Below are 23,415 nucleotides of genomic sequence, written 5' to 3'. Positions count from 1 at the left end.
TTACAGACGTTCAACAGTAATACTTCAGTTAGGGGAGGATCAAGGATTCTGGCTCTCCTGCTCTTTCCTACTTTGTAACTTTTTAAAATTTGTTTGTTTTGTTTATTGTGGAGGTGAAGCATTTTATATTGGACAACAGGTCTGTTATTTTGGCAAGAGTAAAAAAAAGTCGTTCAGCCTTTGTAGTTGCATTAGCATGAGGAAAGGTGTTCCAACTTTGTAAAACTGTTCAGTCACTAGTTTACAGTCTGATAATTTTAAAAAGGCATTGTTTAAAATGTCAAGCTTCTTTCATGTATCCTTGGCTGACAAATCAGTGCCGTGTTTGGAAACAAAAGAGGTTTCCATGTTAAATCACAAGTAAGAGTATGTAAAGATTTTCTCTGTGTGTTGCATACGATTCTGAATTAGTTATATTCCATGTACAAATATTTGATTATGCAAATTTATTCAAATACTTAAAATTCTACCTTAATGTGCAGTAACTCCATGAGCTCATTCTAGAACGAAACACTTGTGGGATTCATGTTAAATTGGAAATACGAGGGGTGCTAGCTGCATACTTAAAAATAATGATCTGGCAGGCAGAACAGTACTGATTTTGTTTGATTTTTAAAAGCTGAGCAAATGCAGGCCTCATTTTTTTGCTTTTAGAAGAATATTATGCTGCTTTATCGTAATGACTATTTTAATTGTGTCCACAATTGGTAATGCCACGGTGTTTTAAATTCCCCTGTGAGTAGAATCCTTTGTTTTTACAGAGAACTCAATACAAATCTTGAAATTCAGTGCTACGGGGTATTTGAAGTGACTTAAAGCTCTCACTGTGAATTAATCTTAAATGCAAGCTAGGGAACAAAGCCCATTACCTATTACAAAGCCTTGCACTGGAAAAGGACTGGAAATTATGTACAGAACTATCGGTTCTTTTTTTTTTGTGTCTGTTTTCTTTTTTCTTAGTTTTGGATGGGGATTATTTTCTTGGTTAAAAAACTAAGATTGATTACTTATTTAGGCAAATAACAGCTCACATTTTCCTTAGTGTATAGATATTAAGACAAAAAGTTAATGCCATTTTGATGTTCTACATGACTTCTTGGGTTTTTTTTCTCCACAGTGGTCCCCACAATTTACTCATGTTTGAGCTCTCTGTGAATGTTGTAGTGAGGTGGGGGTGGCTTTCTTCTCCCAAGTAACAAGCAGTAGAACAAGAGGAAATGGCCTCAGGTTGCCCCACAGGAGGTTTAGATTGGATATTGGGAAAAATTTCTTAATGGAAGGGGTTGACAAACATTAGAACAGGCTACCCAGGAAAGTGTTTGGGTGACCACCCCTGGAGATGTTTAAAATATGTGTATATGTGGCACTTAGGAACATTTTAATATTCATGGGAAATAGATTTTGAAATCATATTTGTGAATACTTGAATCATAAAACTGATTCTGGGGGTTCAGTTTAGTGGTGGACATGGCAGTGCTGGGCTAATGGACTCAATGGTCATAAAGGCCTTTTCCATCATAAACAATTGCATCATTCTGTGATTGATTGTGGACTGAGTAGAAAATGCCTCACAACAGCATTGTGTCTTGATTTGAAAGCATCACAAATGTAGAATCCTCTCTGCCTCCTGGTGCTTGTTTCTTTTGTTAATCACAGGGCTAGAAATTTTCCTTTCCGTACATCTAGTTTTAGTTTTGAGTAAATGATTCTTGTTAGACTTTTCTCCACCAAATTAAAGAAATCATCAATACCTGGTATCGTCATAGGTTCATTTAATTATTCAGTGTGGGAGGGACTTCAAGAGTTCTCTAATTAAACTCTTGCTCAAATCAATGTGGATTTTGGAATCAGGCAACATTTTTTAGGCCTGTATTCAACAGTGTCTTGAAAACGTCCAAGGACAGGGAAGACATGGACTTGCAGACACACCATGAATGAGTGACCCCTCTATTTGAGCCCAACATTCTGGATAATTTTTCACACATCTAGTAGTCCACCCATATACAGGGTAAAATCCCCGCTTGGATACAGGAATACTGTGCTTAAATTCAAGGAAGATTGCACCAACTGGTCATATATTCATAGTCATTTCATCACAGCAGGCAGTCAGGTTGGTCAAGCATGATTTACCCTTGGTGAATCCAACTGCCATGCCAGGCCTGGGAATGTTTCTGTTTGGAGATACCTAAATACAGTAGTAAAATCACTGTGGGCTTTTATTCACTAAGTAAAAAGATTGACCTAGCTGGGTTGCCATAGCAAAAAATTTTGTGGGGATTTTTTTGTTCTTCTGCATTTTTTTCTTTTTTTGTATGTTTCAGGGCTCTAGACTCAAATCTCTGATATGACATCTGTAGTGCTGTGTCTGCGTCATAAGTTCTTGATGTAATTAGAAATTACATTACTCATCCACGTGTTTATATCTAAGAACTTAAGTTATTCATTTGCCATAGCATGGGAGTGGGATCACATTAGAAACCCTTAAAAAACCTTGTTAGTCAATCTGTAATATAAAATATGCCTTGCTGCAGTCTGTTCCCATGTCCTGCTTTTTGAATAGTTTCAAATTCCTTAAGACGGTTTTATTTTGGATTTTGTTCTCTTGTCAGAAAGTGCATGGCAGCCTGCTACTTCACAGTTGTCACTTGACACTTGCAGTAAGACCCTTCCTTTAGGATATTCATTGGAGGTGGTGTTACCCAAGCTGTGACAGCAGTAGCTACTAAAAGCCTCATTAATCATGGATAAATGTCTATTAAGGTTATGAAGAAGAATATTAAAGATGATATTGAATATTCTGTGGCTTTTGTATATACCTGGTTACTGTTGTTTTTAATAATACACAAGGACAGCATAATTTCAGTTATCTGTTACTTTGAATGAAAAAGCTAATTATTCCAACATTCTTAGAATTTATTCAAAAGACAAAGTAATAGAGTAGGAAGGGTGGAGTGCATTTAAAACAGGGAAGAGAAAATAATCAAATAATACATGATGAATTTTCATTAGAAAAAAATAGTAGTTTCACTAACTAGTGGTAGCTCCATAAATAGCTTAATTTTCCAAGCCATATGAAGCAGTTTCTTCTCCCCCTTACCATGAAGGTCATGTAAAATGGAGATTTGGATCTGTAATTTCACCATGCTTTCTGGATTACTGATTCCTCAAAAAAAAAAAAAAAAAAAGGAAAAAGAAGTTCACTGTGGCTGTGTGACCTCAGCAGATTTACAGTCACCTCCGTTTTGACAGGATGAAAATACACTCATGTTACTAGTCCCTGTGTGGTGGATCCGCTTGAGGCTGAAATCCTACAGCATGTGTGTAGGGCTCCTGTGTGGAATATATTTCCCAGGAAAGACAGAGCCAGTAATGTAACCTTAAGATGAAAAATTGAAAGTTATGCGAGATCTGGTAGGGACTCTGTAAAGGAATAGTTGACTTTGTTTTCTTTTAACTGCTCGGGTAGCATTTTAAAAAATAGAGCCTGCCTTCTTTCCTGGGACTTGCTTTCCTTGGTTGTCCTCTTTTCACTCCAGTGTTGGGCAACTATCATTCCCTAACAATTCATTTCAGTCAAAGTCATCTGTAGAGACATGATTGAAGCCAGAGTTGGGCAAACACCTCATAAAATACAATAAAATAAATTGAAGGAAGGCTGCAAATACTCATCTTTGTATTTAAATGGATTCACTTTAATGCTGTTCACACTCTTTTTGTGTATGTTTCCATAAATATCCTAGTGAATATGTTAATTGAGAAGACTCTCTATGGAAACAATGAATATCCAGTTTTAATATTCATGGGAAGTAGATTTTGAAATCATATTTGTGAATACTTGAATCAAAAAACTGATTCTGGGGGTTCAGCTTTTTTCAGTTAAGTGCCAAAAGTTTATCACGTGATCTGTGTGCATGATGAAAACCACCCAAACTTTTAATGCTTGCATTAAGTGGCTCGTAGAAAAAGGCAAACAAATAAGTAATTACTAAAATGTCTATCAGACACTTGCAACTGATGAACAAACATCAGAAAATAATTCTCTCACAGACAATGTAATCAAAAAGACACAAAATATACAATTGCTTTTTTTACTATGTTTCCTTCAGTTGGCCTGAATTTTATCTGTAACGTGTCTCAACAGAATTAAACATGAAAACTTAATCCAATGTCCATTTGAAACAGAAGCTTCCACCTTTGTATTGATACTGTCTTTTTAATAAAGTTCTGGGAGGAGAAGTCCTGGAAGGGTGCCTCTGCATGTAAGGGTGCTTCTGTGTGGAGTGCCTGAACAGGTGTACAGGAGGTGGATTTAGTGAATGTTGGCTCTCCGTAGTCAAAAAGCCACCCCTTCCTTTCCATTCTGGAGTAAATAGTGCTGGCTGACTCCTCTCTGGTTACATTTATTCCAGGTGATAGAGAATTACCACTTAAGCACCTCTGTCTCTAGTGCAGTCTCTATACCTTCTTAAATATGTTTGGGGATCCTACCAGAGTACCATCAAGTATGATAGCAAAGACCTCAGGCTTACGAGGAGTTTTGTTGCTCCTGGAAAACTTGTCCTTCTAGGAAACCCTGGTGATTTGGCTATACAGAATGCTGATAAAGGACCAGAAGGTCCATGCTGTGAAAGCTGGAGAGCTCGTTCTCTGCTCATCATCTTTAACTGAGGAGTCAGTGATCCTATGTTTTTTTTTTTTACAGACTGGAGAAGCCTTATATGTCCATGACTAAGAAAATAAAATTAGGTGAATATTGAAAGAATTTGACTCCCCATTTTATAAATAAATAGCCTTCTTGTGAGCAGTGACAGGAAATTTGAAGTAGTTTCTGTACCAAAACAAGAATGGCCTTGCACCAGGAGTGTAAGCCAAAATACACCATGGCCTTGAGAAGCTTTTGGAGGTCAAATGGTGGAGTTAGTGAGGAACATGGACTATTGGAATATGTATCCCAATATAACCAGTTAGATGGTGCCTAGGCCAGTTCTGACCCTCGCTGCTGGGCCAAAGGCAGCACTGTGGTGTTTTACCCCAGAGATACCTTGGCTGGCGGCAGAGTGCAGCGGGGCACAAGACAGGACTCCGTTCTCCTCAGGAGAGAGAGCTTCTGGCGCTAGTGGAGAGAAAGGGAGTGGATTCTGCTAGAAGGTTGCCAGATGTTTATTCCATTGGTACAGAGATGTCTGCACTGGGCCACTGCTGCTAACAGAATGCAGGCCGCATGGTCTCATTAACATTTTAAACTCAGGGCAGGGGAAGGGGAGGGGACAGGTGAGCCACCAACCAGGTGAAGGGGCAGGGTCTCAAGGGACTAGGGACACCTATCACACGACGCCTTGCTGGTATGTTAGCCTGATTGACAGGGCACACTCAGCGAGGGGCGAGGGGGAAGGGAGAAGGTAAAACAGGATATTGCAACACACCACAACAATGGACTTTTTTTTTTCCTTCTCAACCTTTTTCTGATTAAACTTAGAATTCTGCAATACAATTTTATCCTTAGCTAATAATGTCCATTCCCACTGGAATGCTGAAGTTGAATGTTGAAGTCAATGCTGGGGTTTTTTCAGCTTGCCAGGAGTTCACATTCTTAAACCAATACCCTGTCATCCCAGGAGAAGCCTTGAATCTTGCAATGGCCACTTCTTCTGTCCGTGTGCTGTGCCAAGGGAAAGCAAGCCTGCATTTCTTTTTGGAATTGCAGTTGACAGGGCACACGTTTTCTTTTGATGCTCATATTTTTAAGTACATGCTTTCAGAAAAGCAAAGTAAGCTGTGGGTTTACCTTCTTTGTTCTCTGCACAATCTCATGGTTGGATGGAATGTTTCTTTGCTTCTAAACACCAGTTTTCTCTTGGCTTTCTTTTCCTCGGCAGCTCTTAATTTGGCATTTCTGGCAGAAACATTAAGGTCAGAATGAAAAGGAATTTTTTGACAGGCGTGAGGGGCCAGCTTCTGTGGAACAGCAGATAAATGAATGTAATCTGTGGGATTTCTCAAGAGTTTTGTTTCATCTTGGTCTTTCTCCTTCTTTGAACAAACTTTTGGGGAAAATGCCATCTATAAAAGTTGCATTACACAAAAGGGAGCAAATTTCTCCCAAGAAGGGACATCTGGATGCCCAAATTCTGTTAGGGCTGTGTGGAAGACTTAAAAGTAGGACTGCTATCTCCTGATCATTCCTTCTATGTTTCAAAGATGAATAGTTACTCACTTCATCGTCAAAACATGTTTTTTAGTATAAAATCAGAAAAGCAAGGTGAGCTAAATGTCTGGCTAAAAATAAACTGAAAAACAAACCCCAAGAAGCAACACTTGGCTTTCTGAAAAAGAGTGTGCAATTTTAAGTACATCAGAACTCCTTTGTGTGGTGGAACTAATGTAGCCTGACTTGCTGTGATTGATACCATGCAGCTGATTGATGTTGAAGTTGCTTTTCCTACAATTTATATAATCTAGCTCCCATATGGATCTCTTGGTGTCTAAATAAATCCTGAGCTCCTGCTGCAGTGTATTTTTCAATGGTAAAATGTTTGGCATCTCTCATATCTCTCTGTCTCTCTCTGTGTTCCTGGCAATTGTAGAAGCTTCATTACCGCTGACTTCTTTTCCTCTAAAAAAGTAATTTTAAATTAATCAGTGAGCTTTGGGGGCAAGCAGGTCAACAAATGTATAAGCATAAGATGAAAAAAAATCTGAAAAAGAGATACTTTAAAAGATTGAAATGAAAAATTCCTTTTTGATTCTCAAAACAATTAATCTGGGCTGTTCAATTTTTCTGATTTTTTTGTATTTAAAATTTGTGGGGTGTTTTTCAGATCAAGAAAAAGTTTGAAATAAAAATCTGTCTTGTTAGACAGCAAATAGTATCTGAAGTGCCTTCCAGTACTTTTGAAACTCATATTTTGAATATTTTTTTAAATGTATATAATACTAGAAGGAGGAGGAGTTTGGTTAAAAAAAATTTCAAATAATTACTTCATACACTGTGTATGGTCATACTTATGTTCTGCAGGTTATGCTCTGGAATGATTTAAAAGCAACTAAGTGGGAAGGTTGATACCCTGTTTTTGGGTGGATCTGTGTTAGGTATGCTTAGTGTAACAATACCAGTGTCTTCAACACATTTCTTTTATTTAAACCTTTTGTACCCTTTTTAAATGTTTTTCAGACATGACAGCCTTTGAATTGCTCAGCTGATTAATTTTTTCCTTCCCTTAGAGTTTTACTTCTCATGTGTTGCTTTGCAGTTCTTGTTTCTAGACTTGAAAGAGACTTTTTTTAAATCTATCTAGATGTCCTTGAACTACTGAGTGACATGCACAACTACATTCAAAACCATAGCCTGACAGCAGTCATGCTGGTTCACTCAGCTTTGTGCATACCAACAGAAAGAGGAAAAGTTGGTGACCTGGAGACTGATACGTTTTTAGCCTGAGATTCTCTTCCAGTTTAACCCTGTTCAAGCTATTTGAGCCATCCTGTGACAATAATTCTTTCTAACCTGTGGTATGACTGACATTCTCTATAATTCTGTGAAATGGTCGAAGTCCAGGATGTAAACATCAAGGTTTTAAACCTTTTTTTTTATTTTTAATTTTATAATGCTGTTTGTCTTTCAAATTGCTGAATGTCAGAGTTTTCAGAGATGAGGAATTGGGGTGGAGAGCTGAACGTAGTGAAGTTAAAATTGCAAAAAGAAAATTATAGAATCATCACATTTTCCTAAATTAAATTCACAATACAAAGGAGACTGTGCTTGTTTGGTATATATTTACTTTAAAGAATAATTATAGACCCAGTTAAAATATTTTACTGTATAAATGAAGTGTTTCACAATGAGATACTTTTTCCAATGAACTTGTAGTAATGTCTGTACCTATTATAGAGAAGAGGTGTGTCGTTTGTTCTTTGCATAGTGCTTCCCGAACTTCTGAAATGCCCAGTGAAATCACCACCACCAATGAAAGCTTTTAAGCACCTGGAGCAGCTTACAAGCTCTAAGTTAGTAACACACCAGGGTCCTGATTAGAAAACCAAAAATGTGTATCTAGAGAATCAACTGAAAGTGTGATTTTAGCACAGTCAGCCCTGCTTGTGCTGGCTGTTTTTGAGCAAGCACAGGCCCTGTCAGGGGTGGAGATGCCTGGATCACCATGAGCAGCAGGGGAAGCCTGGGCAGCTTGTGGACTCTTATCTGGCCCCTGAAGCCTGGGCCCCTACATCTTCCTAGTGATTATCATTCTTCCTAAGCAGTTTAAACCCAGTGCAGTTATAGCTGTTGGTGCTACACTAGGGTCTTCATTTGGCTCATAGACACAGGATTGGCGTTGTCATAATGTAGTTTAAAATCAAAGAATGTTGCATACCATTTCTGTAATATATAGATTATTTCTGGAGCTGAAATAAAGCCATAGCTGATAAGATGGTATTATTCTTATATGTTGAAAAGCACTTGGGGGAATTGCTGGAATAAAGAAGTGTGAAAGTTATCAGTTTCTTATGTGATTAAGTAGGGTGAAAAAAAATACCCCAAAATTGTTGTGTTTCTCCCCAACATTTTGTTTCCCTACAATTTTTCCTACTTTATCATTCACCTTTTGTTATTTATGTGTCTTTGCATCTCTCCTAGACTAGTTACAACAGTCTTTGTTTAATTTGTTTCAAAATGGACAGACAAATTTGTAGATTCTTCTCAAAATTACACAGAACAGTTACTGCTTGAAGATTTGTAGGGTTTTACCATCATAGTGACTGTTAACAGTCAATGTCTCTCACATTGCACAGGCTGTTTTATGTTGTAGAATTGATAGAATAATCTGGCTGGTAATTCCTGCATCTGACCCATGTGTTCCAGATGCACCAGAGCTGTTCTTCTGGCTAGATTTCTGCAATTGATTTTAAAGCTGGTGGAGGATTCTAGCACTTCTCTGAATAAATTATTCTGTCTTGTTAAAAAATACATGCTTTAATTTCTGTCCAGATATTTCTGGCTTCAAGGTAAGACGTGAGACACAAGAAGTAGATGATAGGGAAAAAAACAGAAAAGGATCATTTTAACAGTTTCAGTTTCATGTAAAGTGAATAATCATGATTCTGAGATATAGCAGTACATAAAGTGCGCTGCAAAAATATCACCTTGAGGACTATAGATGAGTGCTACTGTGCTACAGCTCCCACAACTTATAGCTGTTTAAAAAAAGAGATAAATTCATAGGATAATTGCTAATCTTCCCATAGCTAGTAGAAGCTAGTTATCAGGACGATCAGTTGCCACCCCAGTCCAGAAAAACTAATTTCCCAAGCAAAATATTTGTTTTGGGCTCCAGGTTAGTGTACCTTTTCAGTTGTGAAAAATAACCCTTCAGAAAGGATCAAATCACAGTTTCAATTGCAGGTTAAGCATGGTTATTAAATTTAGGAAGAAAGATGTATTTCAGCACTAATTTGGCAACCAATTATTCATGGGATCAAGGCTTATAAACTTAAAATCTATCAGTATTGTATTCTCAATTTTCCAAATAAAACATAAAATCACTGTAGTGTTTACAATTTACCTTTAGAGCATTAAAATATGGAAGATTTCTCATCCATTTCTTTTCCAATGTTAAGGCATTCAGCATTCTAGAATTGTATTGGAATCATATTGCCACTTTAATATTTCACCATCACTATATTTCCTGCCTGTCATTGGGTTTCATTTAACCCAACTCTGTGATTTTGCTTGTTAACTTTAGCAGGAATAATGTTTTCGGATGAATGAATGCTATGAAAGTCTGCTTTTTATTCTCTACTAATCAAACTGTTATAATGTGTATCTCAAGGGATCCACACTGACTTTAACAAAGGATTCTTTTGGTCTGAAATGTAATATGCACAGAATGTTTTCTAGCAGTATTAACTATAATGGATTTAGCTGTTTCACCTCTTGCTTCAGTGCTTTACAAACCCCGAAGGGTTTAAGGTAAAAATCTCAACAGTGAAGTTACATTTTCCATACTATTCTTATAGGAACCAAGTTTACAAATCCATCTGCACAGCTACACATAATTGCTGGTTTCCAGGGAACTCCAGCTAACTTTCTTCAAAGCTTTGCCAATATACACAGAGGTTAGTAAGTTTGAAAATAACAATTATCTGACTTATTTGAGTTGGGTGAAGGCGTTAGTTGCTTGTTCATGTACACTTGAGTGGAGATGTGATGCATTAAGTGATCTTTCCTGTAGAATGCAAATGCAGTCATTTAACCAAATGATTGAAACCTACTATTTATCTGCTTTAAATTGCACTTTGTTTGCCCATGAGCTGCCTCATAGTAACCTGACTTCAGAGTTGCTGATGGTGACTCTCTGCTTCATACTGAGTTTCTTGCTTTTAAGAGACTTAAGAGCAGAACATCCCCCTGTTATTATTTGCGGTCTTTATTTCCTCTCCCCACTTTTAACTGTTTGCATATGCTCCCTTTCAGCTGCCATACGGGTGCCTCAGTGATGTGATATTAATAGCAACGATTAAGCAGTTTCAGCTCACCAGAGAAGAGATTAATCGTCATCAGGCCCAATGAGAAGTTTAATTTTCTGCTCTCTTTTTTCCACTGAGCTCTGGTGGCTGCCACTTGCACCAATGTCTGTGGGACATTTAATAACCTGCTTCTGAAGATGCATTTCAGTGGTTTCTCTCCTTTTATTTCTTCTGTCTATCTCAGAGAATTTCATCATTTTAGGCTTTAATTGAAGACCACTGTGAGGAGATGGAGAGAAGAAAGTTATTTCTTGAACAAAGCTACTTAAGGGACTCATGGTTTTTACTGTATTCAGGAGGGTTAAGTCAAGATACTGAAAACTATGGGAATTGTTGTTTTGGTGTGTGACTACCTGCTCCCCTTAAAATATTCCATATCCTCCTTGTCCTCACCTCCTGTTTATATGCATTTATTTGTGCCTGAGAAGTGTGGTTAGATTTGTGGTGCAGCATGAATGATGTGGAGCCCACTGAATTAGGGAATGACAAGAAAGAGTCCACGTTGAAAACTTCATAAAACAGCTTCCAAAATGCCATCTGTACTGCTAAAAGCACTCATGTGGGGTAGTCAACTAGTTGACATAGCAGTTGCTGTTCAAAATGGCATGTCTCAGACTGGCACAAACTTAGCTTACAGAGAAGCCCTAAACTTAATTAAAATTCTTCTCTGAGATGATGCTACTCCTGTTAACTACACCAGACAGTGAAGTCACCTGTTAACTACAACCAGACAGTGAAGCATTGATAGGTGATAATGTGCAATCTACATACCCCCATATTTCTGGAGTTTTATCAGCTTCTAAGAGGTTTTAGAAGGAGAGGATCTCCATTAGGAGCAGCAGGATATTACAGTTTTATAAGTTAGAAAAGGGCAGATCAAACTAAGATAAAGCAGCACACAGCACAAAAGAAAAATGGTTAGTCTTTTCTGTGGTCTTCAGATACACCTCATGTATGAGGTTGTGGATGTGTGGACATGTGGATTTGTTGGTTGAACAATGAGGTTGCAGTTTAATTTGAACAGCACATGATGTGAAATCACTCAAGTAGCATTTTAAGCAGGTTGCAATTGTGGATGCTGCCATTCTTGCATTTCTGGCTCTGGCTGCCTGGTTTTGAGTCAGTGTTTCTCCTGTTTGAAAAACAGGTCCCTTCAAACTTGAAGAGGCTCAGGCTGAGCACCTGAGATCTTTAATCCAGAATCTCTCACTGCCTTTTAAAATATCTTAGAAAATCTGGCTTCCCAGCCTGGTACTTTTCTGTACTGGAGGTATTGATTTATTCTATCTTGCCTGCAAGACTCTTGTGTAGCTGCACTATTTTAGCTTCCTAAAAGGCCTCTATCTATATTGGTCACTTGGAATGAACCGTGGAACTTCAGCAGGCCTCTTAAGTTTTCAAGTCACAGAAACTTGCTGAGCTGTATTAGAAATGGTCCTTTTTAAAAGAAGTTTTTTGCTGTTAGTAGCCACTTTTTCATCTTGGAAACTACACACACAATAGGCCAGTAAGTCTAGCTATTAGCTTAAAAAAAAAATTACACAAATTTGCTACCACCAAAGAAAAGGCAGAACCCTTTCCACCAACAAATCTACAACAGTACTATTGTTTTTCTTCAATTTAATTTGCAGGTTGATTCAGGGGAGGCATATCTAGAATGGCATTGTCAGCCTGAAGCAAAGCATAATGGTAATTTCGGGGGAAAAAAATATTTACACCATGCAGCAATCTATGAATACATCTGATGTGTAGAGGAGGATGAGATTTGCAATTTCTTTAACTGTTTTATTAAGGACAAGGTATTGCCCTTGCAAACAAATTGTTTGGAAAGAACATTTGCATATTTAAATAGACTTATATATTTAATAGCTAATAGTTGTTTACCTTGCATATACATCATTACAGTACAACGAACAGAAAGACCTTATATTATTTGAATCATGTTTAGAAATACTCCACTAAGGTCCTGGCACATTGTTTGGCTGCATGTAAGATTGGAATAATCTTAACCATTCCTGGACAGGGATTGTTTTCCTGCTAATTACTGTTTGATTGCACTAAAGTAAGGGGCTTGATCTAGGAGCTGTGGTGAAATAGCCTCTGGTTAGAGGCAGACAAGTTATGGAAGACTTCCACTGGTGGAAAAATCCTCTGTGGTAATTTCATGTGGCGCTTGTTGGAAGAATCATTTGCAGTAAGTGAGAGTAGGAATCACAAACAGAATTGTTGAGAGTTGGAACCTCTTTTTTTAGTTTTTAATGGATCTCACAGAAAAGAAGTTCTAATGGTATGGTGAAAACTGAGAAAATGAGACCTTAATTAGGAATAGAGGAGCTAATGAATGAGAGTGAGGAAGGAACAGTTCTCAGGTGTTACTGTCACTTGTCATAAACTCCAAGGTGAATGGAATTGCAAGCTAGCTTTTTTTAGTAATAATCCAGGAAGGAAGACAAGACAAAGGACAAGATAAGCATGCATTGCAAGTAGTGGGATGAAGTAAAAAAGTGGATTCATATGGAAAAGAGAAGGTATTACCTTGAGGAGTCAGGAAGACATGGAGTTCTGTTCTGAAAGCACCATTTGCAGGATCACTAAAAGCAGCCTCACTGGGCTGCAAACTATTCTTGTATTTGACCATCATGTATGTGTGAAAAGATTCAGCACCATGAAAATGTGGACCTTCAAAATTATTCATTAGGTTTATATCTTTTGAAATTACAGGAAATTTTTCAATGTGAAACCTATTCAGAACATAAAAGCTACCAGTCAAACTTGCAAATTGATGATTTATATTTGGTAGTCATCAAGTGTTTATGGATTTAACTGAATCAATGTTTTAAAACTGTAGGAAATTATCAATAATCATTAAGAGAGAATTTGATGTTACAAGGAATATGGATAACCAGCTTATTTGGCCCTCTCAAGAGCAAGTACAACCTTGGATGAGCAATATATTAAAGAGAAAAGAGAAAAGTGATCCTGTAAGTGAGGCATTTTTGGTGGTGGCTGATAGTGGAAGGACTATTTAAGGCTAATTCAAGTCTCTTTAGACCTCCTAGTACTTTCTATTATTAGTCTAACTCAAGAGCAGGGGCTATACATCAACCTTCTAGTAAGGCTACTGATGGCTATGTGGTTAAAAATAATATGAAGAATAATGAAAAGACAATGACTGCAACTTGATAAGGAGTTCATATTCTGCCTGTGTACTCTAATGAGCAGTTCCAGTGTACTACAAAAAAAACTGAAGAAATAACTACAACACTCGAGTTTTGCTTAATTATTTTCTATTCATATAAAAGGCAAAGTACATTTCTGGATACTGGAACAGAAGAAAAGTCAAAAAGAGACGGAACTGAAAGAATCAATATTGTTTCAGGATGTCCTGTTCAATGAAAGAATGGCTTTGAGATCCCAGACTATGGGAAAAACCACATTCCTCTTTAATACTGTAGATTGTGTCTAAAGATAGCAGCAGAATGTTGTTACCAAATTGCCAGCTTATGGGTATGGGAGAAAAAATGTAAGTGTGAAGATCTTTGTTTATTCAGATAGGAAAGGCAGGGTAAAACAGATCAGAACTTCACATAAGGAGTAATGAAAGATGTTTGAATTATTATTTCTGAGGATGTTTGTTGAGAAGGTTCTCTTAGTACAGTCCTAAAGCATATGGTAGAAGGTCAATCCTCTTCTCTAGCTGTTCTAAGAGAGAAAGGTTGATAAATAGTGAAATTCTCAGGAAGACAAGGACTGCGCATTTGTATTCAATGCTGCAAGCTGACTAGACTTTTCATTGCATACAAAAGTGGATTTGACCAGAACATAGCAAGTTACAGCCTGAAATTGTAGCAATGGGAGATTTAGGTGGAATTGGACAAGAGGAGAAGTAGCTCTAAACAGAAGAGAGTTCTGTGTCCTGACAGATTGTGAACAGGAGTTGTGGAATCATCACCGCAGATGTTTTTAGAGGAGAGCAGTACAGTGGCAAATTAAGATCAATGTTGGTAAGTGTAATGTAAGGCGCCATAGAAAAGAGTAGTCTTAATACACTATAGTGGATTCTTAGGTGACCATCTGGAACTGAATTTTGGACTTTGAATAAATATTTCTAGTAAAGTTGGATTTGATACTGGGGGATAGTTGGTGATGTATATATGATGTCAGTAGCCACAGGCACAACTTGAAAGGCTTTGCTAGATATTAGGATGGGAGACTTAATTGTTTTTTCCTTTCCTTTACCAGATTGAGAACTTTCTAAATACACAAGACAGGACAGAACTTTTCACACGAGCAGATACTGTTAATACCAAGACAAATGTGTTTTATTAGATCAATAATGCATTCAGGAATGCAAATAGGAAGAAAATATCTGTTCATCAGATCAGTGTGTTTCTGACACAGTCTCTCTGTGGTATTAATGAAAAATAACTCTTGCTAGTTTTCATGCAAAACTCCAGCTGTTTAAGAAAGGGCTTATATGATATTTCAGCCTGGGACAACTGGGCCTGAGCTCAATAACTGCAAAGGTCCCCTCTAATCCTATGTGATATCTTTGCAAATATATTCACTGTTTGCTTCATGGAGCTCTCTTGGGTTCCACTGAACAGGAAATAAATAATCTCCTTTGCTAGAGAAGGTATATTATTTGGAGATTATGTTTTGGCTTCTTCATGATTTTAAAACACCATTTTTAAGGATTAAAGCAGCAGCAGAGCTGATTATTTAGTGGTTATTACTTGATGAGGTAATGACACTTGGCTTATTTCCTAAGCACTTTTTCATCTACTGATGAAAAACACTCTATAGGCTAGGTAATATTATTGTTAACAATAGTGGAGTGTTGGGAACTAATTAGTCTCACCAGCCTTTTTAGGCAAAGGCAAAGAAGTGTTGATGGAGAAAAATGAATGCTGTTAAGCTTTAGGAATGCTTTTTTGAGTGACAGTCTCACTGTGTAACATGAACTACTCAAAGCTCTTGGGTGCACTTGTGTGAGAAAATGGATTTCTTTTGAAGTTGGTGGTTCAGGGTTTATTTGGGGAGTGTGTGTGAGATGAAGTTTTGGTAGTGTGGGGAGTTACAGGGGTGAGTCACTTCCCTGAGGAGCTCCTCTTATGTCCAACAGAGCCTGTGCCAGCCAGCTCCAGGAAGAACCTGCCCCTGGCCAAGGCTGAGCCCATCAGCCACAGTGGTAGCACCTGTAGGATAACAGAATTAAAAATTAAGAAGGGACAAAAACCCAAACCGCCATAGAAAGAGCAGCTGGAGAGAGGACAGAGAATATGTGAGAGGAAGACAGATGGGGAGGAGAATGAAACCTTCATAACCCCAGAGGAAATCATTAACAACCTGCTATGCTACATATTATTTATAATATATTCTGTATGTAGTTTTTGATAAAACTTGATGTTGATGAAACCTGGTTCATGAAATCCAAATTTGAGACTAGATAAGCACTAATGAGTTATTTGTTCACCATGTAGACCTTCATTTACCTTCAAGATATAAATGAATTCATGGAAAACTTTTATTACAGTTTTTTGTGAATATGACAAATTACATTTATTGAGTAAAATAAATATGACTGTCAAAAGGTTAAATGAAATAACTCTTTTTTGAGAGTTTGAGTGCCCATGGGGAAGTCATCTAGCCTCTTGGCTTTAATACTCTTAAAATCTAATGAACTTGAGGCTGTTTTCAGAAAACCATAACAAGCAGTTTCTCTGCCATTAACCCCATGAAATGAAATAGCTTCCTCTTTTTTCTACTTGACATCTTACATAGGTGGGAATTTTCTTGAAACTCTTGGAAATAGTACCAGTTTAAAAAAGCTGTCCTGTAGTCTGTGTGATAAAGAGGGAAAGAAAGAGGTGGTGCATCAAGACTGTTACCAGAATAAGCGGAGCAATTTGACCACCATAACTGTTGTTATCCAGATAAGTACTGGAATACCTCTGTTTCTTTAAAGTTTCTTTTGAAACTTGAATTCTTTTGAATAGGGAAATATTTCCTGGTTTCATACTTTTATGTAACTGCAGCTGTGTTGTGGTGGGGTAACCTTCACTGACTGCCCACTGAAGTCACCTTCACTCTTCTCCTCAGCTGAACACAGGGGAAAGAAAACATAACAAAAGGCTCATGAGTCACCCCACTACCGAAACCTTGTCATACAAACCCAATACAGTGGTAGACCTCTTATTTAGTCATGCCTTACAGATAGTTGTACCTGATGTCTGTAGTCCCTAATTCCTCTACTTCTAATTCCTTGCTGAAGGCTTTATTGTGATTCTATATATGTTTGGCTTCATAGTAGACTGTGACAAGAGCAGTTCATCAGAGAAGGGAGAATTAAGTACTCAGTTGCTCTTTTGAAGTTACTTGTTGCCCTTTCGTCTGCTCTCCTCTTTTCCAAAGAACACACTGAATGGTCATTCGGACTACCTCAGCTTACTGGACACAATTGAAGGCAATTTCCCAGTGCCTTGTTTATTGATAATTCTTAGTGATCACTGTGGCTTTTGTTTCTTTCTCACAGGGTTGTCTGTAGTGTTTTCATATAAAACTCTCTTTTCTGATCAGTGATGAGGGTAAAAGCAGCAACAAAAAAGAAATTAATTGGAACTGTTTTCAGTTTAACTACTTTCACCATTTCTTACTGCATCACAGCCTGTCACTGCTGTGCTCTGTTGCTCACTTGCATGCTCATCTGCACCCCTGTTTTCTCTTTCACATTTGTGCTTGCTTGCTCTCTATCACTTTCAGCCTTGCTTGCTCAAAATTTTGTATTGTATTTGCAGGGAATGCCCCAATGAAGGCAAGAATGATGAATCTGACTCCGTGTTCTCAGAAGGCTAATTTATTACTTTTTAATACTATATTATAATAAAGAATTATATTAAAGAATACTATACTATACTACACTAAAGACTACAGAAAGGATACTTAGTGAAGGCTAAAAAGATACTAATGAAAACTCGTGACTCTTTCCAGGGTCTCGACACAGCTTGGCCTCAATTGGCCAATGAGTCAAAACAACTCACACCAGAAGCCAATGAAACAATCACCTGTGGGTAAACCATCTCCAAACACATTCCAAAGGAGCAAAACACAGGAGAAGCAAATGAGATAAGAATTGTTTTCCTTTTCTCTGAGGCTTCTCAGCTTCCCAGGAGTAAAATCCTGGGTGAAGGGATTTTTTTCAGGGAATGTGAATGCCACAATCCTGTACCTGTTTTCTGCTTCCTCTTGCGCTGCTTCACACATCCCTCATGCTCTGACTTCTTCCTCAGTGTTTCACACCTTGAAGCCTTTTGTGTGGCACTTCTTTTTTGTGCTTCATTTCACTCTCTCTCTGTCACACATGTTCAATTTTCTCTGTTCCATTACTGGATTCCTGGGGACATATCTGCAGTGCTGCCTAGTGGGAGTAGGGGCTGGTATTCTAGTATATCTCTGATAGTGTTTGTGTTCCTTGTTCAGCGCCAATGATGATGTGACCAGAAAATTTTAACCACTGCTAGTTTCCCTGCACATGTACATCGTTACTTTTTTCTCTCCCTCTTTAAAAAAATAGCATAATTTGCTTTCTTTTTTTTAAATTGATTTTCACTAGAAAAAAAAGGGGTTATTTTTGAGATGTAAAACGAAGCAACATTGTTCAGCAAAGTTATAATGTGTTCTGTCTGAAGGACCCAAGGAGCCTGGAAATGAAACTAAAAGAAGAGTGTTGCATCCCCCCAGTTAAAACAGATAAGATCCAATATGGCTCAGATTTTCCTTTCTACACAAGGAAGACATTTCAGACTTGAGAATCCATGCAAGTCAGATGGGCATAGTTCAGCCTGTCTAATGCTTTCCTATGCTGCATATTCTGCTCTCTAAATATCAGCTTAGCTTTGCTTAACATAAAAACAAACAAAACTAGAGAAAACCCAAAAAACCAAAACCACTGACTACGTTTTATGTTTTTTGTTTTGGGACACTTTCATGTTCTTAATTATCCTCTTTATGGGTAAACTTCTCCTTACCAATTTAGCTTTCTGTTCTTTTTTTCCTACTGCTCAGCTATGTGGGGTTTTTGTATCTGTTTTATTTGCACAAACTTACATGCTTGTATTTAGGGCTTTCACGGAATAAAATGTGATGAGAAATCATATGGCCTGTTAAGAGAAACGAGAAAACAAGATTTTCAGATAGTTAAAAATTTCTTCACAAATCTATGTCCTGCTTCTCTCTGCTTACTTTTAGTCTTTTTCCTGCTGGAACAGGTTTCCCAGAGAAGTTGTGCATGCCCCATATTCAGAAGCATTCAGGGCCAGGTCGGATAGGGCTTTGAAACAACCTGAACCTAGTGATTGATGTCCCAGCCCACTGCAAGGGTATGGGACTAGATGACCTTTAAAGGTCTCTTCTAACTCAAATCATTCTCTGATTCTGTATTGAACTATTAGTGGAGGGTGTTTGTCCTTAGTTTCAGCTAGTTGCCAGATGTTATTTCACTGCAGCTAAGAATAAATAAAACATAATACATGAATTTCCTTTACAGGGAGAAGAAGCTGTCTCTTTTTCAGTCATTTATGATAAAAGGGAAAAGGGGTCCTAGGAGGGAGTTTTTCAGATGTTTTATAGAAATAAAGCAATTCAAATAAAGCAATTGTGACAGAATATCAAAACTCAATGTATGTCTACATTGCATTTTAGAAGTACAGTTGAAGAATTGCTGTCACATATGCAGTATCCACTGCTGTAGGTAAGGTGGAATATAGATATTTTGGGAGTCTGTGTACAGCCTGAAGTGTTCTAGCCTTACTGGTGTCAGTGTCTGAATTAGTTAATGGAAACATCTCTGGTGTGTCTGCATTCAAAGCTGCCAGTACCCATCACCAAAGTTACAGAGATAATGGTCAGCTTGATAGAAGCAGAGGCAAGAAGGGAACCCTAACAGTAGAGGGACTGAAAAAGCACTGGAGGAGACCAGAGGCCATTCTAAGTGATCTGCATGACTGATCCATCCTGTTCTGTCTCGTCTCTCAGCCGGCACCTGCTTGCTTCCTAGCAGGGTTTGTATCTGCCACTGGTAGGCACAGAGGGCAATTTCTCCCCTACTTCCCCCTATCAGAAGTTCACAAAACTTTGGGGCAAAATAATAATCAAAACTCCCAAATTATTAATTAGTTGTTATTGGAGCAACCACTGTTAGTAATTATGGGATATTATTTTAATATATCTTTGTAGTCAAAGTAGAACTTCCACTGTCTGAAATGCAACTTGATTTAGAAGATATTTAAAGGACTATTATGAGTGGCATACCTAAAGGCATGTCCATTTTTCTACAGTGACAAAAGAATATATTTTTACATAATGAAGGTTTGAATAGATCATTAAAGTTTGAAGTGCATTTTACTTTGGAAGCAGAGTTTGAAAGGGAAAGAAATGTTATTCCCTGTCTCTAATGCTTTCCTTGACTCCTGGGTTGTCTGAATTTCCAGTAAATTTGAATTTGCCTGTGTGACAAAAGTCTAGAGCAGAAACCCATATTACCAGAGGAATGAAGAGCAGTTTGGGCTTGCTAAATGGCAAAACTGTGCTTGTGTTATGCCACAGCTGCAAATGGGGAGATACTGCACACAGGTAGGAAGCCTAAACATGCTTTTCCTTGTTGTGGCCAATACAGGGTGAGATTTTGTGGTAGCCAAGAGAGAGGGCATGAGCAGTTTATTCTGTACTACCTCATGTCATTGCTGGGGCAGAGAAAGGGACTCTCCAGGAGAAAGGCTTCCTTCCTGATTGAGAAAACGTGGAGGGAGCCATATGGTGTTGTCCATTATCAGGGAATTTTTCTCTGTGAATAATTTGTTGTAGTTTTTTCAATTAATCTTGTTACTGTTACTGTTTGTTTTCTTATCTCATTGCCATTTTCAGTAAATTGTTTTTATCACAACCCATGATCTTTGCCTTTTGTGACTCCAATTGGAGGTGGGTGGAAGAACTAAGTTGGGGAATACCATTCCTAAACCATGACAGCACTGTATATGAAATGGCAGGAGATAGTGTGCTCCGAGCTTGGTTTGGTTATATTGGGAATTCCTCCTGCCAGCTGCACACTGGGATGTGAAATGCAGCTGCTTTACTGCAGAGCCTGACATGGGCTGCCCATCCTTCCCTCTGAACCCTCCCTGATGGCTTTTTTTTGGCTTTTTGAGATGTTGAACCAGAAACAGACATGTAGTGAGACAGCAGCTTGTGGAGAGAGACCCCTGATATCTCTGTATTCGCAACTAAAGTTGTCACAAGTCACTGTCTGTAAAAATGCGGTGTGGTTTGTTGTTCATTTCCAAGTCTGTGCCATCAAATGTGTATAAAACTCAAATGAGTATTAAGGAAGGGAATGAGTTATCAGCTCATTGGAGACAAGGAAGGGAGGACACTAAGATACATTCTAGCAGACAAATCAAAGTGGACCTCTCAATTTTCTTGAAATTTATCAAAAAAGAAAACTCTGCTTTTTTTTTTTAATTCCATTCATTTCTTTAATGAGTATTTGAAAATCTTTAACCTTCAAGAGTAATTATTCTCTAAGTCTTATCCATTCTTTCCATTGTGTAGATATTTTTCTTCCTTAAAAAAAAGAAAAAAACAGATTAATTATAAGAAGATGGATACTTAACTAAGCTTCAAGCTTCTTGGTGAGTCCTAGCCTGTAGCTAATAAATGTTATCTCTGGCAATTTAAATGTTTTTTTCTTTTAATTAAGTTTTTTAAAAAGTGGGAATATGTTAAAAAAATTGCACAACAAGGTGATATATAACTGTCATGAATGAATTAAATTCATCCATAGTAAAGCTTCATTATGTACCTATTTTCAATGTCAGAAAAATAAAAGAAAGATTTTATCTATTGTGGTGTGAACAGAATCCTTCTCTTTCTTAGTCTGTAAAACAAGAAAATGTAGTAGTAAAACCACAAAAATAGGCAAAAAGAGGAAAGAATTGATATAATTCCTCAAAACTTTAAATATTTTAAACACTCTCAGTTTTTAAATATTTAACAAAATTTAATTTGACTGATGGTGTCTCTTTGGCTGGAAAAAATATCCCATGCAGTCTTGTCAATCCCAAATATCTTAATATCCTGCATTCTGAATCACAAAAATCATGACATTGAAATTCTACTTTTGTTTCTAAAGTGACTCTGCATCTGTTCTCCTAAAAATAAGTCCTCATTAGCTACCATTTAGATTATGAATTATTAGATCAGAATTTATGACTAGATAATAATTTCAAGTTTTTCGTTGGCATTCTAAGGAATAAAACATCATCTTGCTATAGAAAAGAAACTTTGAGTAGCAGTTCACATGTGCATTCACATTAAGACTGTAAAAGCTAAACTGTACATTAAGGCACGTACATGGGATTTTCATCTAAGTGAATTCTGGGTTATTTTCTTATATCTGTCTAAAGTTCTAAGGAAGATTCATTGAAGAATTATGACATCTCAAGTAGTACTTAGGAGGTGCATCGTATTTTCCTGTTCTCTGTCTTTACTACTTGCAGTGTAGGAGTTCTGAGTGCTGTTTCTGACTCCAAGACACAAGAATCATTAGTTTCCAGAAGAACAGCCCAGGGCACAGCAGCTTTTGGGAAATTCTGTCATAATCCACAGCAGTTTGCACTGTAATATGCAGCTACCAATGGTCACACTGCCTCTGGGCAGCTCAGTAGGATTCATAGAACTTGGCCACCCGTGCTCGTGGCAATTTCCTGTGTGCTTACTTAGGAAGAGAGTTGGGAGATGGCTGCTTCCTCTTTGATGAGTTGCCTTCAGGTAAAATATGGCAAGAGAGACCCTTGTGGATGCAGAGCAGGGAATATGCTTGGTTAGACCTTGTGTGCAAAGGGTGGATAGGAAGTGTGGGGCCTGATCTTGTCAGCAGCAGCAGCTTCAATGAACTCTGCCAGTGTGCAGTTCTCAGGACCAGTTCTGAACTTCAATGGAAGTCATAGGTTAATTGAGTTCAAAGCCATTAAGGACATCCCAGTTGTCTGAACTGGTCTTGGATGGGAAGCTTGTGTAATCATTAGTCATTTTCAACTAAAATGTGTGTCCCATTTCTCATTCAAAATTTGTCTTCAAGTTGGTGGTTCTTGCTAAATCATTTTCCGAAAGATTAAAGGGCTCTTATATTCCTGCTCTTTTCTTCATGTGGAGGAACTAACATCGTTCAGTCAACTCACTTCTCAGTTTTCTTCCTGCAAGATGAACAGTTTGATCTCTTTCAATTGTGGGGCATTAGCTCTAGTTTTAACTTTTTTGCTGGCTCTCTTCTAAACCCTCTCAAGATTTTCAACGTACTTTAAAAAATGCACATGACAGAAGTCATGGTGGTATGAAATAGCATTCTCATCACCCTTACATAGAGATACTACTTATATTTATCACTTCCTATTCTTTACTCCCCAATTGTACTTCCAAGTACCAAATGACTTACACTCCTGCTTCTTAAAACTCTTTTTAATTATCTTCTTACCTATGCTGGTTTTAAGTCCCTTCCATCACCAATATTTTCCAAAATACATAATTCTATTTTATAGATATAGTCTGCATTATTTGTTCTCAAAAATATTCCTGTGCAGTTGGACATAATGAACTGCATTTTGTCTGAGAGGGCAGGACTGCCCTGTCTTTGGCATAATTCTCACTATTAACTTGGTGCTGTGTGTAAAGTGTTGGGTTGTTTTTTGGTTTGGTTTTTTGGTTTTTTTTTTTTTTTTTTTTTTTTTTAATTTCTCAAACATCAGTAAATACTAAATAGGAACCACTATATTAGTGAGTACTTTGAGATCCCAGCAGGTATTCCTGTTTCAGTAAGCTTGGTGCTTGCAGTCTGGTTAAGTA

The 23,415-nt window shown here is 37.6% G+C and overlaps 1 protein-coding gene across 3 annotated transcripts in view; it reads left to right on the top strand.

Annotated features, from left to right (window-relative positions):
* The window catches only part of LARGE1 (LARGE xylosyl- and glucuronyltransferase 1), a 272,944-nt gene that overhangs the window by 80,524 nt on the left and 169,005 nt on the right, over window positions 1-23,415 (top strand). The gene's annotated exons all lie outside the window — the stretch shown is intronic.

Source organism: Zonotrichia albicollis, chromosome 4 (genome assembly GCF_047830755.1).
Source record: "Zonotrichia albicollis isolate bZonAlb1 chromosome 4, bZonAlb1.hap1, whole genome shotgun sequence".
In the NCBI taxonomy this organism is placed as follows: Eukaryota; Metazoa; Chordata; class Aves; order Passeriformes; family Passerellidae; genus Zonotrichia; species Zonotrichia albicollis.
This window is presented reverse-complemented; position numbering and strand designations above follow the sequence as displayed.